Consider the following 21231-nt stretch of genomic DNA (forward strand, 5'->3'; position numbering starts at 1 on the left):
AACGCAATATGTATTTCTTTGCTGTTTTAATCAGAAGAAAAGAAAAAACACTGTGTGTGTGTGTGTGTGTGTGTGTGTGTGTGTGTGCGTGTGTGTTCTAACACTGTGGCAGAGTGAATTAGGTCTGTGCCGCATCTCAGGACTCCAGACAGTCCTTCAGAACTGACCTTCACAACTATGCCTCTGGCTCAGTGACTGTATAACTGTATTTGTGTGTGTGTGTGTGTGGGTGTGTGTGTGTGTGGGTGTGTGTGTGTATTGATTCTGAGAGGCTGTGAGTGTGTTTTAGAGATTATAGTGTTCTTGAATGTGTTTAAGGTGAGTTTATCTGTTTGTCTGTCTGTTGTTTTCTGTGTCTCTGTTTATGTCTGTCTGTCTGTCTGTCTACTTGTCTCTGTTTCTGTCTATCTGTCTGTCTGTCTCTGTTTCTGTCTGTCTGTTGATTTTTGTGTCTCTCCATGTTTCTGTCTGTCTGTCTACTTGTCTCTGTTTCTGTCTGTCTGACTCTGTCTGTCTACCTGTCTATGTTTCTGTCTATCTACCTGTCTCTGTTTCTGCCTGTCTGTCTACCTGTCTCTGTGTCTGTCTGTCTGTCTGTCTGTTGTTTTCTGTGTCTCTCTTTCTGTTGTTCTGTCTCTGTTATTCTCTCTGCCTTCTCTCTATCAGTCTTTCTCTCTTTCTGTCTGTCTGTTGGTCTCTCTCTCTCTCTCTCTCTCTCCATGTTTCTGTCTGTCTGTCTACTTGTCTCTGTTTCTGTCTGTCTGACTGTCTGTCTGTCTACCTGTCTATGTTTCTGTCTATCTACCTGTCTCTGTTTCTGCCTGTCTGTCCATCTGTCTGTCTGTCTGTCTACCTGTCTCTGTGTCTGTCTGTCTGTCTGTTGTTTTCTGTGTCTCTCTTTCTGTGTTCTGTCTTCTCTCTATCAGTCTTTCTCTCTTTCTGTCTGTCTGTCTGTCCCCCCCCCAAAACATACAGGTTTTCTGTTTTATTCAGTCTGTCCCTTGTGTACTCTATCCTATGGAGCTGTTTCTCTATCCACTGCATTTCTTTTTGTTGGAAAACCCATTGGATTTCACTGCAACACCTTTTGTGAAGGAGACAAACAAAACCAAAAAAAGTCCAGTAAAAGGTTTATTCCTGACTTATTGAATGCCAGGCTGTGGTCCTAATTGTGATTCAATTGTAGAAATATATAATATATCCCATGCAAAATATTTGTTTTAATATCAGTGTGTTTAATGGCTGTAAAAAATAAAAATCTTTCCTGTGCATGAGACTGCTGAGGATGAACACACACTCAATCCAGAGAGACAGAAGCTCCACAAGTGCACTCATCCGTTTATCTTTTTGCTCTATCCTCTATCTCTCTCTCTCTCTCTCTCTCTCTCTCTCTCTCCCTCCCATCCCTTCCTCCTTCCCTCCCTCCCTCCCTCCCTCCACACGTTTCACTTGCTGTTTATTTATGCTGTTTACTTAGAGCTCTCTCGATAAACACGCTCTATTTAGAAACAAACACAGAGATCCGTGTGTGTGTGTGTGTGTGTTTGCGCGGCATGTCTAGGGACTGTCGTGCTCGGTTCTTCCATGTTCCAGCGTCTGTAGTTTGTACAGCTGGGTGCAGTCATCCAAAAGGAGGTCAAACGCCTCGCCTCAAGCCTCCCTAACGCCTCCCATTGCATCCTGCTGCAGCCACACGTGACTCTGGATGTGCATGCATGCGTAAGTGTGTGTGTGTGTGTGTGTTGTGTGTGTGTGTGTGTTGTGTGTGTGTGTGTGTGTGTGTGTGTGTGTGTGTCTCCATTTGGCACAAACCCTTCCTCAGTAACCCCCTTCTGAGAGTCTTTTGCTCAACTGGCCTTTTCTGTACATTCTATATTACATGTGACTCAGGAAAGATAGAGAGAGAAATCTATCTATCTATCTATCTATCTGTCTGTCTGTCTATCTACACTATATTGCCAAAAGTATTCGCTCACCCATCCAAATAATCAGAATCAGGTGTTCCAATCACTTCCATGGCCACAGGTGTATAAAATCAAGCACCTAGGCATGCAGACTGTTTTTACAAACATTTGTGAAAGAATGGGTCGCTCTCAGGAGCTCAGTGAATTCCAGTGTGGAACTGTGATAGGATGCCACCTGTGCAACAAATCCAGTCGTGAAATTTCCTCGCTCCTAAATATTCCACAGTCAACTGTCAGCTGTATTATAAGAACGTGGAAGTGTTTGGGAACGACAGCAACTCAGCCACGAAGTGGTAGGCCACGTAAACTGACGGAGCGGGGTCAGCGGATGCTGAGGCGCATAGTGCGAAGAGGTCGCCAACTTTCTGCAGTCAATCGCTACAGACCTCCAAACTTCATGTGGCCTTCAGATTAGCTCAAGAACAGTGCGCAGAGAGCTTCATGGAATGGGTTTCCATGGCCGAGCAGCTGCATCCAAGCCATACATCACCAAGTGCAATGCAGAGCGTCGGATGCAGTGGTGTAAAGCACGCCGCCACTGGACTCTAGAGCAGTGGAGACGCGTTCTCTGGAGTGACGAATCGCGCTTCTCCATCTGGCAATCTGATGGACGAGTCTGGGTTTGGCGGTTGCCAGGAGAACGGTACTTGTCTGACTGCATTGTGCCAAGTGTAAAGTTTGGTGGAGGGGGGATTATGGTGTGGGGTTGTTTTTCAGGAGCTGGGCTTGGCCCCTAAGTTCCAGTGAAAGGAACTCTGAATGCTTCAGCATACCAAGACATTTTGGACAATTCCATGCTCCCAACTTTGTGGGAACAGTTTGGAGCTGGCCCCTTCCTCTTCCAACATGACTGTGCACCAGTGCACAAAGCAAGGTCCATAAAGACATGGATGACAGAGTCTGGTGTGAAGGAACTTGACTGGCCTGCACAGAGTCCTGACCTCAACCCGATAGAACACCTTTGGGATGAATTAGAGCAGAGACTGAGAGCCAGGCCTTCTCATCCAACATCAGTGTGTGACCTCACAAATGTGCTTCTGGAAGAATGGTCAAAAATTCCCATAAACACACTCCTAAACCTTGTGGACAGCCTTCCCAGAAGAGTTGAAGCTGTTATAGCTGCAAAGGGTGGACCGAAGTCATATTGAACCCTATGGATTAGGAATGGGATGTCACTTAAGCTCATATGCGAGTCAAGGCAGGTGAGCGAATACTTTTGGCAATATAGTGTATCTATCTATCTATCTATCTATCTATCTATCTATCTATCTATCTATCTATCTATCTATCTGTCCATATATCTGTCTCTCCATCTATTTGTCTGTTTGTCTGAAATGGCTTCATGTTCTGTAAGTAGAGTTGAGTAAATCACAGGGTATATATTAAAGCTCTCCCTCATTAACAGAGACTTGAACAGCAAATAATCTGTGAATAAACTGAATTAAAACGTCTATAATCACTGAGATGGTGAAGTTTTCTGTAACTGCTCTTTTTTTGGGAAGGAGTCTGAGAGTCCAGTGACTGTCCCCAGCTGCTATAAGGTAAGAGAGGAATTCACTTGTTTTGCAATCAGTAGATAAGGAAAGTATCATAACATTCCTTGATAAATGTTCATTTTGCATTTTGCTGTGGAATAAAAGGAATAAAACCCTGCCACAATCCGTTATTGGTGCTTCAGGGTGCCAACAATCCAGTTTTGGGTGCAAGCTCTTCCATCTTTTTAAAAGTATTCACACATTTGTGGGTGATTAGTCTTTCTAAGTCTTTCCTGTGTGTACTTGTGTTTACACATTAAGCAAATCATGGGAGTAAAGCCGTGTGTCCTAGAGCTGAGGATTGGCTGCGACCTGCTTCTGTGTGTGTGTGTGTGTTTGTGTGTGTATGGATTATCACTGGAGTTGGATAAACATGTTTACATGGTGTTTGGAAATAGAAGCACATCCCCCTCTAGTTAGTTTATCCAGTAAGATTACCTAAAGCTGCTCGCTGCCCAATCCAGAGAAGCACCTCACCTGGGTGTCCCGAGAACCCAGTTTAGCATTAAGTGCACAGTTCCATCGCTCCGTTTCTTTTCTGTCCTCATCTGAACCTCAGTCAGTGTTCTCAATATCTAATAATGTATTGTTCTGTGATTAGGAGTTATTGAGACGCTAGGAGACATGATTCAACAGGAATAACACACTGAAGAGGGTGTGCTGTTATAATTAAAGGAGAAGTTCACTTCCAGAAGAAAAATCTACAAATAATTTCTTCAGCCCCTGGAAGATGTTCGCGTCTTTCTTTCTTCAGTCGTAAAGAAATTATGTTTTTTGAGGAAAACGTTTCAGGATTTTTCTCCATAGAGTGGACGTCAATGACGTCGCGAGTTTGATCTTCCAAAATGCAGATTAAATGCAGCTTCAAAGAGCTCTAAACCATCCCAGCCCAGGAAGAAGGCTCTTATCTATCTTATCATTTTCTTAGAAAAATTGAAAATTGTATACTGTTTTATTCACAAAAGCTGGTCTAGCAGTAGCTCTGGGATGCGCATCCGCAACGCTAAGTGCTACGTAATCATGTCGGAAGGTCATGCGTGATGTAGGCGGAGCTACAGACCCAGTGTTTTCTAGTGTGGAGAAGGAGCACTCCGAAGTTGCTGCATGAGGAATATAAAGTTATATATATACCTTATTGTTAGTAAAGAGTGTTTGCACTTCCTTGGGTAAACTCTGCCTAAATCACGCGTGACCTTTCGACGTGATTACATGGCACATAGCGGCGAACTTCTCCTTTAAAACTATCAACAATAATATTAAAGCAGGACACATCAAACTTAATTTTTATGATCGTTGTTTTAGGAGTTTTTTTAATGAGAATTGCAACTTTTTGACCTCATACTTGCAACTGAATACGATTTTAAAATGTTGATTTAAATGATTTAATATCCCTCTATAATTTTGGAATTGTGGAATTGCAAATAATGATTCCATTCGTCACACATCTTTGACTTTTTTCTACTCATAATTGCGATTTTTCACTCGTCTCATAGCCGCAAAGTTTTTTTTTTCCTGACTTTATATCTTGTAAACATTTAAATTTCACAGTTACAGCCTAATAAGCAGAAGCGCAAAGTCGCAGTAGCATACAATTGTGAGAAACACTGATCAGGCATAACATTATGAGCAGGGAGAGGTGAAGTCAATAAGACTGATGATCTCCTCATCATGACACCTGTTAGTGGGTGGGATATATTAGGCAGCAAGTGAACATTTTGTCCTCAAAGTTGATGTTAGAATCAGGAAAAATGGACAAGCGTAAGGATTTGAGCGAGTTTGATGAAGGGCCAAATTGTGATGGCTAGACCACTGGATCAGAGCATCTCCAAAACTGCAGCTCTTGTGGGGTGTTCCCGGTCTGCAGTGGTCAGTATCAAAAGTGGTCCAAGGAAGGGACAGTGGTGAATCAGCCACAGGGTCATGGGTGGTCAAGGATCACTGATGCACGTGGGGAGAGAAGGCCGGACCGTGTGATCCGATCCAACAGACGAGCTACTGTTGTTCAAATTGCTGAAGAAGTTAATGCTGGTTCTGATAGAAAGGTGTCAGAATACACAGTGCAGGACGGGTCAGGGCTGTTTTGGCAGCAAAAGGGGGACCAACACAATATTGGGCAGCTGGTCATAATGTTATGCCTGATCAGTGTAAATAGTGGCTGTGAAATTGTGAGATATCTCCAAATTACACCTAAAAATGTACAAAACTGGAAAGCACAAAGATTTTCAGACTCAAGACTTTCTTTTATGTCTTTTTTTAATCATAAATAACACTTTCCTATCATATGGCATGATGATAATAAAAAATATTAAGTGTGTATGTGTGTGTGTGTACATTCAAATGTCTATCCATAATTGATTCATGTCTACGATGACAGGCGTATGATGTCAGACCCGACGAGAGACAGAATTTTCCTGATCTACTTTACACATTTTCTTCACTCACTGCACACTGTGAACTCGAGTTGACCCTCCAAGCACCCGGACTACACACACTGAACTTCAGCTGACCTGTGTGTGTGTGTGTGTGGCTCAGTGTGTATATGCTCTGACTTGTTAGTGTGTATGTGTGTGTGTCTGTGTGTGTGTGTGTATGTGTGAGAGAGGGATGACTTCATATGTGAGAAAGGTTAGAATAACACAGCATTAGTGACATATAAAACCAGACCTGATATCCAGATAAATGCACACAAAAAAAAACCACAGAGACAACACAAACACAGCCGATAACAGATTCCTCTGCACTTTATTACAGTGTGTGAAGTTTATTGATTCGGTGAGAAACAGATTAATACACCAGAAAGAACATATATCAGTGATACTGTGCATTACTTACAGGATATTCTGCACAGGAACCTGTTAATAAAACATAAACTGACATTAAAACACAAGGTACTACAGCGGGCTGTTTTAGGAAAATAATTAACACTTGGTTTTGTTGTGTTGTGACGAATCTGAGATACTTCAAGGTGGATTATTTTTCTAAGAACAGCACATCCTGGAGTCCTGTTAAAGCCACAACAGGTTGTGAATGATTGTGATTTTGCATTTATGAATCAGCCAAAGACACATTACGTTTTTAAAAGCACTCAAGTTACGATTAAACGTCGTGGGACGTCCATGAATCAGGTCCCTGTTTTCAATTGCGTAGAAAAAAATTCTCTCTTGTGAAGGCTTTTCTATACAGAAACTTCACTGTATCAAACGTTATTCTTCATTAAATAAATAAATGAGCCACTATATAAACAAGAACTGCTGAAAGACAGATGATCCCCCAGCCTTGGGGCAGAAACAGAAAAACAGGGAATAAAGGATATTTGCATTGAACGTCTTCTATTGGCCCGAGGTGTATATCGTGGTGATGTGGCTCCTGGCTGCACCTTAAGCCGTCTGTACAGTATGTTGATTAAATATGATATTTATGTTGAATAAATACAGGGTATGGTCTTTCTGAAAGGGCTCATGTTGTGGAAAGCAGTGTTGTATAAAGTACCCAAAAGCCATACTTGAGTAAAAGTACAGGTATTTTGTTAGTAAATGACTCCACCATTATAATTCTACTTGAGTAAAAGTCTTAAAGTATCTGAAATAAACTGTACTTAAGTATCAAAAGTAGTATTTTCATGAATGTATTCAAGTATGGAAAGTAAAAGTAGAAGTAATTTTTTTTTTTTTTTTTAAAGCAAGACTGTAATAATTTGTAGAATTATGAATTTTATTCTGTATTGCTTTCTTTCTTAAACTTCTCAATAAGTGCACCACCAAAAAATAAGACTTGCATGAAAGAAAGAAGAGGCCTTTAGGACGTAGTGAACTGTATTGTAATGAAGTGTACAGTATCAGTGTTTCCATACATGTGCGCTTGTAACTAAGGCCATGTCCACTCGAACCCGGGGATTTTTAAGAAGGGAGATTTTTCTCTGCATTTTGGCCTTTCGTCCACATGCTAATGCAGTTTGAGGTCGTTGAAAACGGAGCTTTTGGAAAACTCCTTTCAAAGTAAAGATTTTCCAAAACTTTTCATTTGTCAGTGGTGTTGTGTAGGCTTCTGATTGGCTAGGCTCCTGACAGCACTTAACAGGGCGTTTTGCGTTTTCATGTGGACAAAGATATTTTTAACACGTAGGTCATATGGACAGAATTTTTTTTTGAAAAAAGAAAAATCTCTGTTTTTAAAAATACCCAGCTACGTGTGGACATAGCCTAAAGTCATCACTGACCACAAACTTCCTTTACCTTCCTTTAAAAAAATTTGGACGCAGGTTTTTTTGTAGTCAGTAACGAAAATGCCGAACAGAAAATGTATCGGAGTAAAAGTATAGAATTTGTTTAAAAAAAGTAGTAAAGTAGAAGTAAAAATTGACAGAAATATAAAAACTCAAGTAAGGTACAAAAACTCTCAAAAAATACTTAAGTACTGTAACGAAGTAATTTTTCCTCGTTACTTTACACCACTGGTGGAAAGTAATGAGTGCAGTTAAAGGAGTTATATTGTCTGTGTGAGTGTGTGTGTGTGTGTTAGGTGTATACAATGGATCCTCAGGATTTGAATTTAATCTGAGGCGAGTTCTTAAGGTGAAAATTTGTATTGCGAATAGAATTTTCCCATCAGAAATAATGTAAATGCAGATAATCTGTTCCAGCCGCCCAAAAATATGACCGATACGAAGCGTATGTAAACTGTATGGCTGCTTACAAAGAACTGACCCAAGCCAAGCATTCCATGTCAAGGCTCCTCACAGGAAGTCATGCCACCAAGTTTGGGCTAAAAATAGAACAGACCGCCCACACCACCAATCTGTCAACAAGAAAACCTGCGAAAAATCACCTAGCTTTTGAACACATGCTGAAGGCAACGCTGGAATCGTGGGTTGACTCTTTCCAAACAGCTTTCACTGACTGGAAACAAATATTAAAATTCGTGAACTCACTTCATTTGGCTTCGCTTGGCTTTCCAGTGTCGCAAACAAGTTTTGAAAGGCTCCTGGACGTACGCGCAACTTAGCCGGCGTTCGGTTCGGTTCGTTCATATGCCGAAAATGCTTTGTATGTAGATGAAAATTTCTTCAAGAATTTCAGTTCTTAAGGCGAAAATGCGTAATGGAGGGCATTCATATGCCGAGGTTCCACTGTACATGTGAACATTATCAACATTATTACACTAGAACACACAGCTAAGATGAATTTACACAGTATTCCTAAACGAGTAAAGCTGATGTTTTTATACTCAGCAAGGGGAAATGTCTATTTCCCAGAGGCCAAACAATGGTATTTCTTCCTGTTTGGTTGTGTTCATGTTTAGCATTGAATGTCTTTGTCATGTCTCACTCCACAGTGGTGATTAATATGAAGCTCATATGAAAGTAGACACCTATCCACCTTACTAATATTTAAAAACGTCTCATCCTTCTCATTTTAGATTTTGTAAAATCCCCCACGACTGAAAAAAAATCCCATGTCTTTTTTAAAAGAAAACCCACCACTTCAGGTCGACTTTGCGGAGCCATTTTTCCCCTGTAGACGTATTTAAATATTGGCCAGGAAAGAGAGATCTGATCAGATATCCAGATACAGATGTCAGGTGATGCTGACAACTGTAAACGCACCCTGTCCTGATTGGCTGACGATCCATTCTGCTTGATCAGATTACGGTGATGCCATTTTAATGCCAAGTGTAAACGCATTCTCAGAATCAAGAAAGAGCACGGGTCAAGTGATCAGTAAACACCTCTAGTGTAGCTTTGGCTTTAAGTTTCAGACTCGTGTTGGAAGATGAAGCTTCACCCTAATGTCAAGGTTTTCTTCTCGGATTGCCTTGTATTTGGCCACTACAATCTGACCCTCAACCTTGAGCAATTTCTGAATGAAACCAGTTTCTGTTCAAAAGCATCCTCACAACATGATGGTGCCACTACTGTACTTTACTATGGGGCTGGTGATCTCAGGGTGATGAGCTTACAGTTTACAGTTTCCACCAAATGTAGCAGGTTCAAGGTTAAATTTTTGAGTCTTGTTGTCTCTTGTTGGCCAAGAAATATTGAATGTGGTAGCTTAGTGGTTAAGGTGTTACACTAGGATGGTTGTGAGTTCAAATCCCACGTCCACCATGCTACCACTGGGCTCTTGAGCAAGGCCCTTAACGCTCGGTTGTATAAAAAGACTTAAGTTGCTCTGGATAAGGACGTCTGCCAAAGGTAAATGCTTTTCACACGTTTTAAAACAAGTTTTGCCTTTACATTTTCCTATATTTAATACATTTCATGTTGGTGAAGAATGATTTCTGTTTGAGCTATATTTTCCTCGTCTAGAAATGATCTTTGCACTTAAGTGAATGTCAATATCCATATGTCATCCTCCGAGTGAGCGGCTAAGCAAAACCACAATGAAACATTAATAAAGTTTCAAGAATTAATGATTTATTGGCTTTTCCGATACGCCGAACGGTCCGTGTACACATCAGAGACGTGTTGACCTACTTCCATGGGAAATGCAGACCGTAGCTGAACGCCACGTACCTCATGACCCGAGAGAATGAGCGAGGACGGGTGGGAGGGTTTAAGGGACGATTGACAGATTGTCATATCACTGATTCCCTAAGCCTTTGTTTCCATGGCATGTTTGGGAACATCTCAAGAAGATTTTTGGCATGAAGCGTAAACATGAACCAAGTCACTCACCTTTAACTGAGGATCACTGTGGCGTGATTGACCTCGGGCGGATCGTACCACTCTCTGGCAGATGCATGCAAGAGATCTTCCTGTAATGCATTTTGACTTCCTGTCTGTGTTTAGGAGCGAAGTGATATGTTTTGATTAGTAAGCCGCAACTGTCATTTATCTGTAACTATTAGCACCCAGCGCAGCCTGTCAACATCGATGTCCATCAGATTCTGACAAAATCATTGAAAACAACACAGTGACCTAATAATATCTTATTATAGCGGAAGTAACTCAGGGTCTTGTAATAGAAAATTGATTTGAAATGAATCAATTTATATAAGTTATATAAATTACAATTCATTTATAACTTATAAGGATATAAGTTTATAGATATTTGTCAGGGCCTCAAGTTGTATGATTTGCAGCCGTTTGTTTGTTTGTTTGTTGCCTATAGATATCTATAAATGAATTTGTGGCCCCATTTTTTTAAGGAATAACCAACAAAACATATCACTACAGCCCTTCATCAGACAATAAATGATAGATAGATAGATAGATAGATAGATAGATAGATAGATAGATAGATAGATAGATAGATAGATAGATAGATAGATAGATAGATAGATAGATAGATAGATACACTATATTGCCAAAAGTATTCGCTCACCTGCCTTGACTCGCATATGAACTTAAGTGACATCCCATTCCTAATCCATAGGGTTCAATATGACGTCGGTCCACCCTTTGCAGCTATAACAGCTTCAGCTCTTCTGGGAAGGTTGTCCACAAGGTTTAGGAGTGTGTTTATGGGAATTTTTGACCATTCTTCCAGAAGCGCATTTGTGAGGTCACACACTGATGTTGGACGAGAAGGCCTGGCTCTCAGTCTCCACTCTAATTCATCCCAAAGGTGTTCTATCGGGTTGAGGTCAGGACTCTGTGCAGGCCTGTCAAGTTCATCCACACCAGACTCTGTCATCCATGTCTTTATGGACCTTGTTTTGTGCACTGGTGCACAGTCATGTTGGAAGAGGAAGGGGCCAGCTCCAAACTGTTCCCACAAAGTTGGGAGCATGGAATTGTCCAAAATGTCTTGGTATGCTGAAGCATTCAGAGTTCCTTTCCCTGGAACTAAGGGGCCAAGCCCAGCTCCTGAAAAACAACCCCACACCATAATCCCCCCTCCACCAAACTTTACACTTGGCACAATGCAGTCAGACAAGTACCGTTCTCCTGGCGACCGCCAAACCCAGACTCGTCCATCAGATTGCCAGATGGAGAAGCGCGATTCGTCACTCCAGAGAACGTGTCTCCACTGCTCTAGAGTCCAGTGGCGGCGTGCTTTACACCACTGCATCCGACGTTTTGCATTGCACTTGGTGATGTATGGCTTGGATGCAGCTGCTCGGCCATGGAAACCCATTCCATGAAGCTCTCTGCGCACTGTTCTTGAGCTAATCTGAAGGCCACATGAAGTTTGGAGGTCTGTAGCGATTGACTCTGCAGAAAGTTGGCGACCTATTCGCACTATGCGCCTCAGCATCCGCTGACCCCGCTCCATCAGTTTACGTGGTCTACCACTTCGTGGCTGAGTTGCTGTCGTTCCCAAACACTTCCACGTTCTTATAATACAGCTGACAGTTGACTGTGGAATATTTAGGAGCGAGGAAATTTCACGACTGGATTTGTTGCACAGGTGGCATCCTATCACAGTTCCACGCTGGAATTCACTGAGCTCCTGAGAGCGACCCATTCTTTCACAAATGTTTGTAAAAACAGTCTGCATGCCTAGGTGCTTGATTTTATACACCTGTGGCCATGGAAGTGATTGGAACACCTGATTCTGATTATTTGGATGGGTGAGCGAATACTTTTGGCAATATAGTGTAGATAGATAGATAGATAGATAGATAGATAGATAGATAGATAGATAGATAGATAGATAGATAGATAGATAGATAGATAGATACTTTATTCAACCCAATGGGAATTTTACAGCTTCCAGTAGTATAGACAAGCGCAGGCAATAAGGTAATGAATAAAATAAGATAGGAATATAACAAAAAATACTAAATACCATAACAGAAACAGTAAATAGACAACAGTTTTACAGTGATAAATATTGCAAATGTTTATTCTTGTATTTCAGAGAGTTAAAATGGATGACATTTTGGTAAGAATATGAAATAAATCTAAATTGTAGCAGAGTGAAAATGTATATGTTAATATTTATACGCTGATGCAGAGCAAAGCTTAACGCTGCTGGTTGTTGTAGTACCAGTGCTGACCACGAGTGGCCGACAAAGCTCAATAAAGCTCTCTGAAGTGTGGTGCACAGATGCAACGTAAATTTTTATTATTTATATAATATATACACATATCTGTTCACTAGGGTTGTTTTGTTGTTGTTGTTGTTGTGTTTTAGCATGCAGATTAATTTAATTTTAATTAGTTGTGTTTTAATGCAAACCAAAGCATGCAAATTTGCAAGATCCACATTTTTTTTTTTAATCCTAAAAACATATATCTGGCATAAAGGTCATGAATAATGCCATTTTTACATTACAGTGTCATAATAATCACACAATAACAAACAAAATGTGCTTACTCTTAGTCAGGTCACTGCTTCTCATCCATACATTAAACCACAATAGTACCAAATTCCATCAGTTAATAAACATTAATAATTATCACTGATGGCATGAGGGTGCATAAGAATGCAAGGAATAAAATGTAAAATTCCTGTAACAACACAAAATGTTTAGACTTCTTATAGCACAGCAGTTTGGCACTGATTCACTGTATATTCACTGTATTATGTATTCACTGATATTTTATTGTAATTAAGAACAGCATGCCATACTTTTAATACATTTATACTTGCATGGATCCTTGTTGTTGGTGGTGTTATAGAGCATTAATTATCTAAATTAAACACCTCAGACCAATTAGAGAGAGAGAGAGAGAGTTTCAGGACACAAGGGTTTAATTCACCTATTTGCACTGAATTGATCCCCATTAGCTCTGTTTATTTCAGTTTCTCTCTCTCTCTCTCTCTCTCTCTCTCTCTTTCTCTCTCTCTTTCCCTTCAGGGGTAAAGCTGTTGTTGTGCCACACAGTGACATGTTGCTGATTAAATATTTGTCATCAGCCATTTAGGTCATGCACACACAACCAAGCAGAAACAGTCACATTCCCACAGACAAGTACAGATTAATATTGTGCAAAGAGATGCACTCAGATTAACAGATTCTCTCTCTTTCTCTCTCTCTCTCTCTCTCTCTCTCTTACACACACACACACAGACATTTAGTTTATTTAAGGATTTAGCTGGTGGTTTATTCTCAATACAGCACTGACACTGACAGTGTGTGTGTGTGTGTGTGAGAGAGAGAGAGAGAGAGAGAGAGAGAGAGAGATTGTGTTTTTGGCTAGAGATTTTAGTTGGTGGATGTTTTTTTTTACACTGCTGCTGCACCTGATACACTCATAGCATCACACACAGACACACACACACACACACACACACACACACACACTCACACACACACAACACACACACATGTCCAAGCTTGTGCATTGTTTGTAAGTTGTGAAAATACTTGATGCAGTATTTAAACACAAATCTTAATCAGTGAAAAATATTTTACTACCATCACCTACTATCATCTTTGGGCCTTTGGGAAAAAATTAAATCCCAAAACACAATAACAACTCTAAAAAACTTAATAACAAATCTGAAAACAAAATAAAAAAATCAGAAAAAACAATAACAAATCTGAAAATAAAATCCCAGATACTGATTTGTTATTTAGTTTTCAGATTTGTTATCATGTTTTGAACTTTTCGGCCACAGAAAGTAGTGTAGCCTGTATAAAAGACGTGGCTCATCATTAAAAGAAAAATCCACCCTGAATATCAATCAGTCTGTCCAGCTCTCTCACCTTCTCAGTTCAGCTCGTAAAGCTTTTTCTAAAACTTTTCATGCTAAAACCATGATGCTCTTTGCCTTAACCTTCTACAACCTGGTGTCCACATAGATGGACATCACATTTTTGGTTGTGTGCACCATAATACTTAATTCTTTGTAACTGGAACCTGTTGTATACAAAAGAAGTGGCTTCATGTTCAAAGATAATATCTGGTTATTATATTCATTGGTTCCTCCTAACCCCAAATAGGTAGAAGAAATCTAAAATGCAAGCTCAGGTCAGATTTTCTCTTGTAACTCATTGCATTGCATTCTGGGACCCTGAGTTCAACGTTTCCACTAACGTCTCTACTAGCTCTAGGCTGGATTTCTCATTAAAAAGACGTTGAATATGACACCACTGGAAACCTGAAGCTCTTGAGGAGCTCTTTGGGAGACGTTGGAAGAAAGAAAAGGAGAGGATTTTTCTTTCTTTCTTTGTCAATCCATAATCCGAGCCTCAAAGGCTTCTGGTATTTACATAAAGTCAGTACTGTTTCCCCAACAAGGTCAGGAGGCATGCCAGTTTGATCATGCCAGCCCCGTGTACGCAGATTCCCTCGGCTTGGCACTGTATTGCCAACAAAGGCTCAGCAATGATAAATTGTTAAAGCTCGAGAGTCGTTGCTGCTGCAGGGAGGTTGTGTTGGAGGACGAGCTGTCAAACACGGTTAAGAGTGGGCTAGCGTGAAAAGCGGGGCTGTCTGAGTCGAGGGGGGGTGACTGTCTGGTCCTGATCTCTCTCTCTCTCTCTCTCTCTCACAGACACACACACACACACACAGGTGAAACAAATATCCAGGACCGGTACAGATACTACATTCCACTGAACAGCAGAATGCTTCATTTTTGTTTAACTCTTTAACTCAGAGGCCAAAAAATTGATTTTCCTCCTGTTTGGTTGTGTCCATGTTCACCATTGAATGTCTCCGTCATGTCCCACTCCACAGTGGTGGTTAATATGAAGCTTATATGAAAGTAGACACTCAGGACGTTAAGAATTTGTAGTGTTTCAGAAGTATTTCTCTTTGTCCCTAGCCTACTAGGAGCAATATATTCATAGAAAAGTTCCTGGTTATTTTTTTCTTTCACACAAATGTTTCTATCTTCAAAGTAAATGGTGATATCAAACCCATTTCTGCTCTCTGTGATGCTCCAAGTTGCTTGTTTATCTAAGAAGCAGCTCAAATTTGATCTTCAACCAGTAAAATTCTGTGTAAGGTTCTCCAACAGAGGGGAAAACACAAGGTGGCAAGGAAAAACTCCTGTTTTACAAACATTTGTGAAAGAATGGGTCGCTCTCAGGAGCTCAGTGAATTCCAGTGTGGAACTGTGATAGGATGCCACCTGTGCAACAAATCCAGTCGTGAAATTTCCTCGCTCCTAAATATTCCACAGTCAACTGTCAGCTGTATTATAAGAACGTGGAAGTGTTTGGGAACGACAGCAACTCAGCCACGAAGTGGTAGGCCACGTAAACTGACGGAGCGGGGTCAGCGGATGCTGAGGCGCATAGTGCGAAGAGGTCGCCAACTTTCTGCAGAATCAATCGCTACAGACCTCCAAACTTCATGTGGCCTTCAGATTAGCTCAAGAACAGTGCGCAGAGAGCTTCATGGAATGGGTTTCCATGGCCGAGCAGCTGCATCCAAGCCATACATCACCAAGTGCAATGCAAAGCGTCGGATGCAGTGGTGTAAAGCACGCCGCCACTGGACTCTAGAGCAGTGGAGACGCGTTCTCTGGAGTGACGAATCGCGCTTCTCCATCTGGCAATCTGATGGACGAGTCTGGGTTTGGCGGTTGCCAGGAGAACGGTACTTGTCTGACTGCATTGTGCCAAGTGTAAAGTTTGGTGGAGGGGGGATTATGGTGTGGGGTTGTTTTTCAAGAGCTGGGCTTGGCCCCTAAGTTCCAGTGAAAGGAACTCTGAATGCTTCAGCATACCAAGACATTTTGGACAATTTCAAGTCCAAAGGCGAGTCAAGGCAGGTGAGCGAATACTTTTGGCAATATAGTGTATGTACAGTTATATATTGACTGTGTATGACTGCAGAAAGGACATTATTTATAATCACAATATCTGGTGTCACCCAAATGAGGATGAGGTTCCCGTTTGAGTCTGGTTCCTCTCAAGGTTTCTTCCTCATATCATCTAAGGGAGATTTTCTTCACCACAGTCACCTGAGGCTTGCTCACTAGGGATTAAGTTTAAATATAAGTCTGATGTTAATCTTGAACCTTTGTACTATTACTAGTTTCTTATGTTCTGTAAAGCTGCTTTGAGACAATGCCCACTGTTATAAGTGCTATACAAATAAAATTGAATTGAATTGAATTGAATTGAATAATTCTGCACACTGGAACACACATACATCACTGTTATTAAATATTGTAGTGTTTCTTAATGTTTTGTACCATTACTACATATGTAATATACCTACTACAGATAAGATGTAAACACATTACATAATTTTATGCCTTATTATTTCTATATAACTGTGTTGTTGATCTTTCAGCTGCTCCTTACGTATGTGAGGGGTCACCACAGTGGACCAACTGGTCTGCCTAACAACATGGCACAGGTTTTTACTCCAGATGCCCTTCCTGATGCAACCCTCCCATTTTATCTGAGTTTGGGACTGGTACCGCATCCAGTGGCTGGGTATCAAACCTGGGCCTTCTGCATGGTAGACGAGACACCTACCACTGAGCCACCAGCTCTACTGTATATAACAGTGTATGTGACATAAAAATCCTGAATAAAAAATTAAATCTTGATCCTTCAATCCTTTCATTCTGTACGTGGCTTTTCCTACTGGGTCACAGGGAACCTGGAGTCTATCCCAGGAGACTCAGGGTAAAAGACTCTTAGGTTCTGGGGATGTGGGTTGGCTTAATGGTTAAGGCATTGGACTACTGCTCAGAAGGTAGTGTGTTTAAATTGCAAGGCCCTAAACCATCAATTTTACATTTTTTGTATAAAAAAATGTAAGTTGCTCTGAATAAGGCTATCTGCCAAATGCTGTAAATGTAAAAGGCAGGGTTAAACCTGGACAGTCTATTGCATGGCACAATCGCATACACACTCGCGCTATGGACAATTTAGAGATACCAATCAGCCTACAACACAAGTCTTTGGAGTAGAGGAGGAAACTGGAGAACCCAGAGAGACAGAATGAACAGTAGCTAACTAGTCAGCTTTATTAGCTCTAAGGGTGGAGAACCCAAACCGGATCTATAAAACGTACAGGATCCATGAATCAGATAGAAAGAAAGAAAGAAAGAAAGAAAGAAAGAAAGAAAGAAAGAAAGAAAGAAAGAAAGAAAGAAAAGAAAGAAAGAAAGAAAGAAAGAAAGAAAGAAAGAAAGAAAGAAAGAAAGAAAGAAAGAAATACACACACCACATATGACTAGATGTGTGAGAGCAGAAGACAACCGGCATGAATGCACTTTATTTACTTATGATGATATTATTATTATGATTAATATGTTGTGACACTTGTATTAATAATATTTGATGTTCTCTTATTTAGCCTTGGTGAAGTTTTTTTTTATTTAAACTGGGCTTAAGAGAAATTTGAACTGTGGTTAATGGTAATGTTAAGAGTATTTGGTAGGTACACATCACTGAGGAAAACTCCAAAACTCAAACACCACTCATGCCAGGTACTACAAATACTAACCACTATGTTTAAAACACATTCTCATACCCGTCTCTCATCTGTAATTATATCCATATCTATTTGTCTGTGGTTTAATTCATGTGTGTGTGTGTGTTTGGTTTAAACCTTCAGGAGATTAAAAACACTGCAAAAAACAAGCCTCAGTGTTTGTACAGTTATATATCCATGATCTAAGGGAAAAGGATAACACCGACCCCGTATAGTTTTAACAGAATGAGAGATGAATCCATTTTAGATGAATTAAGACCGCTTAATCGTCTGTGTTCGCTTTGTACAGCAGAAAGATTAATAATGAGATTTTATTAGGACGTGGCTTTGGAAGTCATTTGTTAATTTTTTATGGGAGAGCACACCAGAGGATGCTGAGAGGTTATGGTTATATTTAGCATGAAGGACAAATGAAGCATAATTAAGCACAGGAGAAGACGCTGATTCTTTTTATCACTTGTTACAAGGTCAGGTAAAAAAGAGCTTGGGAACTGAGGCATCATATAGAAAATAGTCTACAAACAAAAGAAGCTTAGCAGCGTGCTAAAGAAACTTAAATACAGACACTAGCGAAAGAGGAGCGAACAAGATGGTATGTGACAGGGTCATGTGATTTGTTGGAGTCTTTGATGGATGATGGGAACTGGAGTCTAAGGAGGTTGAAACCCGGCCCTGATGTGATGTATAGTAGCTATAACAGTCCTTCCATCACCAGCCTTTTGTTTTTTTGGAGCCCAAAATGTTCATAATGATCTTTTACAGTAATGTAGCTGTGTAATGGAGAGCTTCAGAAAATAGTTGGGTTGCCAGATTTCATCAACAATCCCCTTAGAAATGCAGATAAGGTTTTTTAGTTGTCTTTATTTGTCACATATACACATTACTGCACAGTGAAATTCTTTCTTCACATATCCCATCCTTGGGGGTTGTGGTCAGAGTGCAGGGTCAGCCATGATACAGTGCCCCTGGAGCAGGGTGGGTTGGGGGCCATGCTCAAGGGCCCAACGTGACAGCTTGGCGGTGCCATGTAGGGTGGGGATCCTATATACATATATACATGTATATACATATATAAGATATATATATATCTTCTCACATTCTGTGACACCCGAAGAATGTGAAAAGAGAGAGAGAGAGAGAGAGAGAGAGAGAGAGGGAATGTAGAGCTTAATGTAGATGTAATAGAGATAGAAACACCTTCCAACCAATCAGATTTGAGAATTCAGCATCACATAGAGGTATAGAGATCGATTTGTTGTCTTTTCATTTCTTTTTAATCTCATTCGGTTTCTGTGATGCTGTTAGATGCCTACACTGAAATAAGCAATGCCACAGTATAAAATGCAAGCGAGAACACAGAGTACAGCTCAGTGAGGCGTGAGCTGATGTACATACTAATGCTTGACCTCAGCTTGGTGGTCTGCACATATCTGACCTCCTCACTCCAGCAGCTGAATCTTATTTATTCAATTCAGTTCCACATTAAAGACATGGCAGCTCAAAGGGAAGTCACGTCCTATCAGCGTCAGAGAAGTCATCCAAATCGGAGGACATCGCCCGTATCATCCCTTAATGGAGGAAAGGGTGAAGCCCCAGCTTTTAGCAGCTGTCTGAGTCGCTGATGTACTCAGAGATTTTAAGGTCACGAATTTAATTGACAAAAACATTTGCAAACAGATAACGGCGGTCTCTGATGGCTCAGGGTGGGTATTTACTGTACAGAGGAGAGCCAATGTTTGTACTCTCAAGACAGATAGATAGATAGATAGATAGATAGATAGATAGATAGATAGATAGATAGATAGATAGATAGATAGATAGATAGATAGATAGATAGATAGATAGATAGATAGATAGATAGATAGAGTGAACAATCCACCTCCTTCATGTTCATCACCTATCTATTTTTCATTTCTCTTCACTTCCAAAGGCACTGATAGATAGACAGATAGACAGATAGATAGATAGATAGATAGATAGATAGATAGATAGATAGATAGATAGATAGATAGATAGATAGATAGGAATTTTAAAGTGCACTGCACACGAGTACCATGGGGGAAAATCTATTTTTTATTTTCTTGAACTTTAAATGGATTAACGCTTTTATAGATGTCACTGTGCATGAAGTGGAGTGGAGTATGAGACGTGGTCCCACATGGACGTCCTGGAGGTACGTGTTATCGCTGTGGATGGGACACTTAGAAAACATGAAGAAGGCTTAGGATTACATTTTTGCACTCAAGTCTCCATCAGTGAGCAGTTCATACCATAACTGTCAACAAGACAGACTTCATGTTTAAACTAGGATGAATTACACAATTGACCATATAGTACACAGTTATAGAAGGGAAATGATTTATAATCACACTCTCTGGTGTCACCCAGATGAGGATGAGGTTCCTTTTTGGATTCTGGTTCTTCTCAAGGTTTCTTCCTCATAGCATCTCATCTTTGTCACCTCTGGCTCACTGGAAATGTAAAGTGTGTGTGATGTGTGTTAACCGAAATGCAGTTTGGTGTGCTGCACAAATACAACAGCAGGTTTTTTTTATACATACTTACAACAGGATTAAATACGGAAAAGACCTTCTTTTAAAACAAAAATGAAAAATTAGTAGTCCCCTACTCTGTACACGTTTTTAATCTATCTTGTTCTCCCTGCGCATTGCCTGACTTCACCCCGAAACTGGTCCGAGCCATGCTCGACCTTCCTCTGCTCAGCCGTGATGCACTGAGCTGTGTTTACTTTGCTGATGGATATAGGGCACTCGGATCTAATGGACAGGCAATGTTATGAAACAAGCAGCAGAGACGCTTAGCCCTTACAGCGATGTTTATGCTCCGAGTAATCTGATTAGTGCAGTATAGGTCAGAGCAGCTAGGCCTTTTCTCTCAGCGTCATGTGTTAGTCATAGAGATGGAGTTTGTTCCCAGAGGTCTCTGGGCTGCAGAATGGCACAGGAAGCCATCATTCTATCAGTGAGGCACAGTAAAGGAAAAGTAGGAGATGTGTTATAAACAGTTATGTGAGGTTTTTTTTAAATGTATTCTTATTGTTTTTAGTGAATCAGGTCATATGATGGTGTGCAGGAAAACAAGGTAGAATGAGCAAAGAGGTTTCAGAGGTTTTTCAGCAGCGCTGCCAGCTTTGATCAGAATTCAGACACGAGCGCTTTCCATGAGAGCGAGATGGTGGTTTGGCCCCAGGTTTTGTTTTGATCTCCTGCTGCTTTGTGTGTGCTGACAGAATCTCCGTGAATTACGTGTGAGTCTACTGTGCTAACGTAAAGCCTGAAGCATCGCGTTACTGCCCTTGCCCACTCTAATGTTTGATATAAAACAAACTGTTTAACAAAAAAAAAACAACAAGAAAAAGGCTTTTATCTGATTGACGTGCCTTTTAACCATGGAATTGTTTGCTTTACACATA

At 40.6% G+C, this 21231-nt stretch overlaps 1 long non-coding RNA gene across 1 annotated transcript; it reads left to right on the forward strand.

The window, feature by feature from the left end:
• Nucleotides 1-1588: 1588 nt before the first annotated feature.
• Nucleotides 1589-17270, forward strand: LOC131360259 (uncharacterized). Its single transcript, XR_009205864.1, has 3 exons — nt 1589-1719; nt 3467-3505; nt 16644-17270. It is a non-coding gene; the product is annotated as an uncharacterized LOC131360259 (long non-coding RNA).
• The last annotated feature ends 3961 nt before the right edge of the window (nt 17271-21231 follow it).

This window comes from Hemibagrus wyckioides, linkage group LG10 (genome assembly GCF_019097595.1).
Source record: "Hemibagrus wyckioides isolate EC202008001 linkage group LG10, SWU_Hwy_1.0, whole genome shotgun sequence".
In the NCBI taxonomy this organism is placed as follows: domain Eukaryota; kingdom Metazoa; phylum Chordata; class Actinopteri; order Siluriformes; family Bagridae; genus Hemibagrus; species Hemibagrus wyckioides.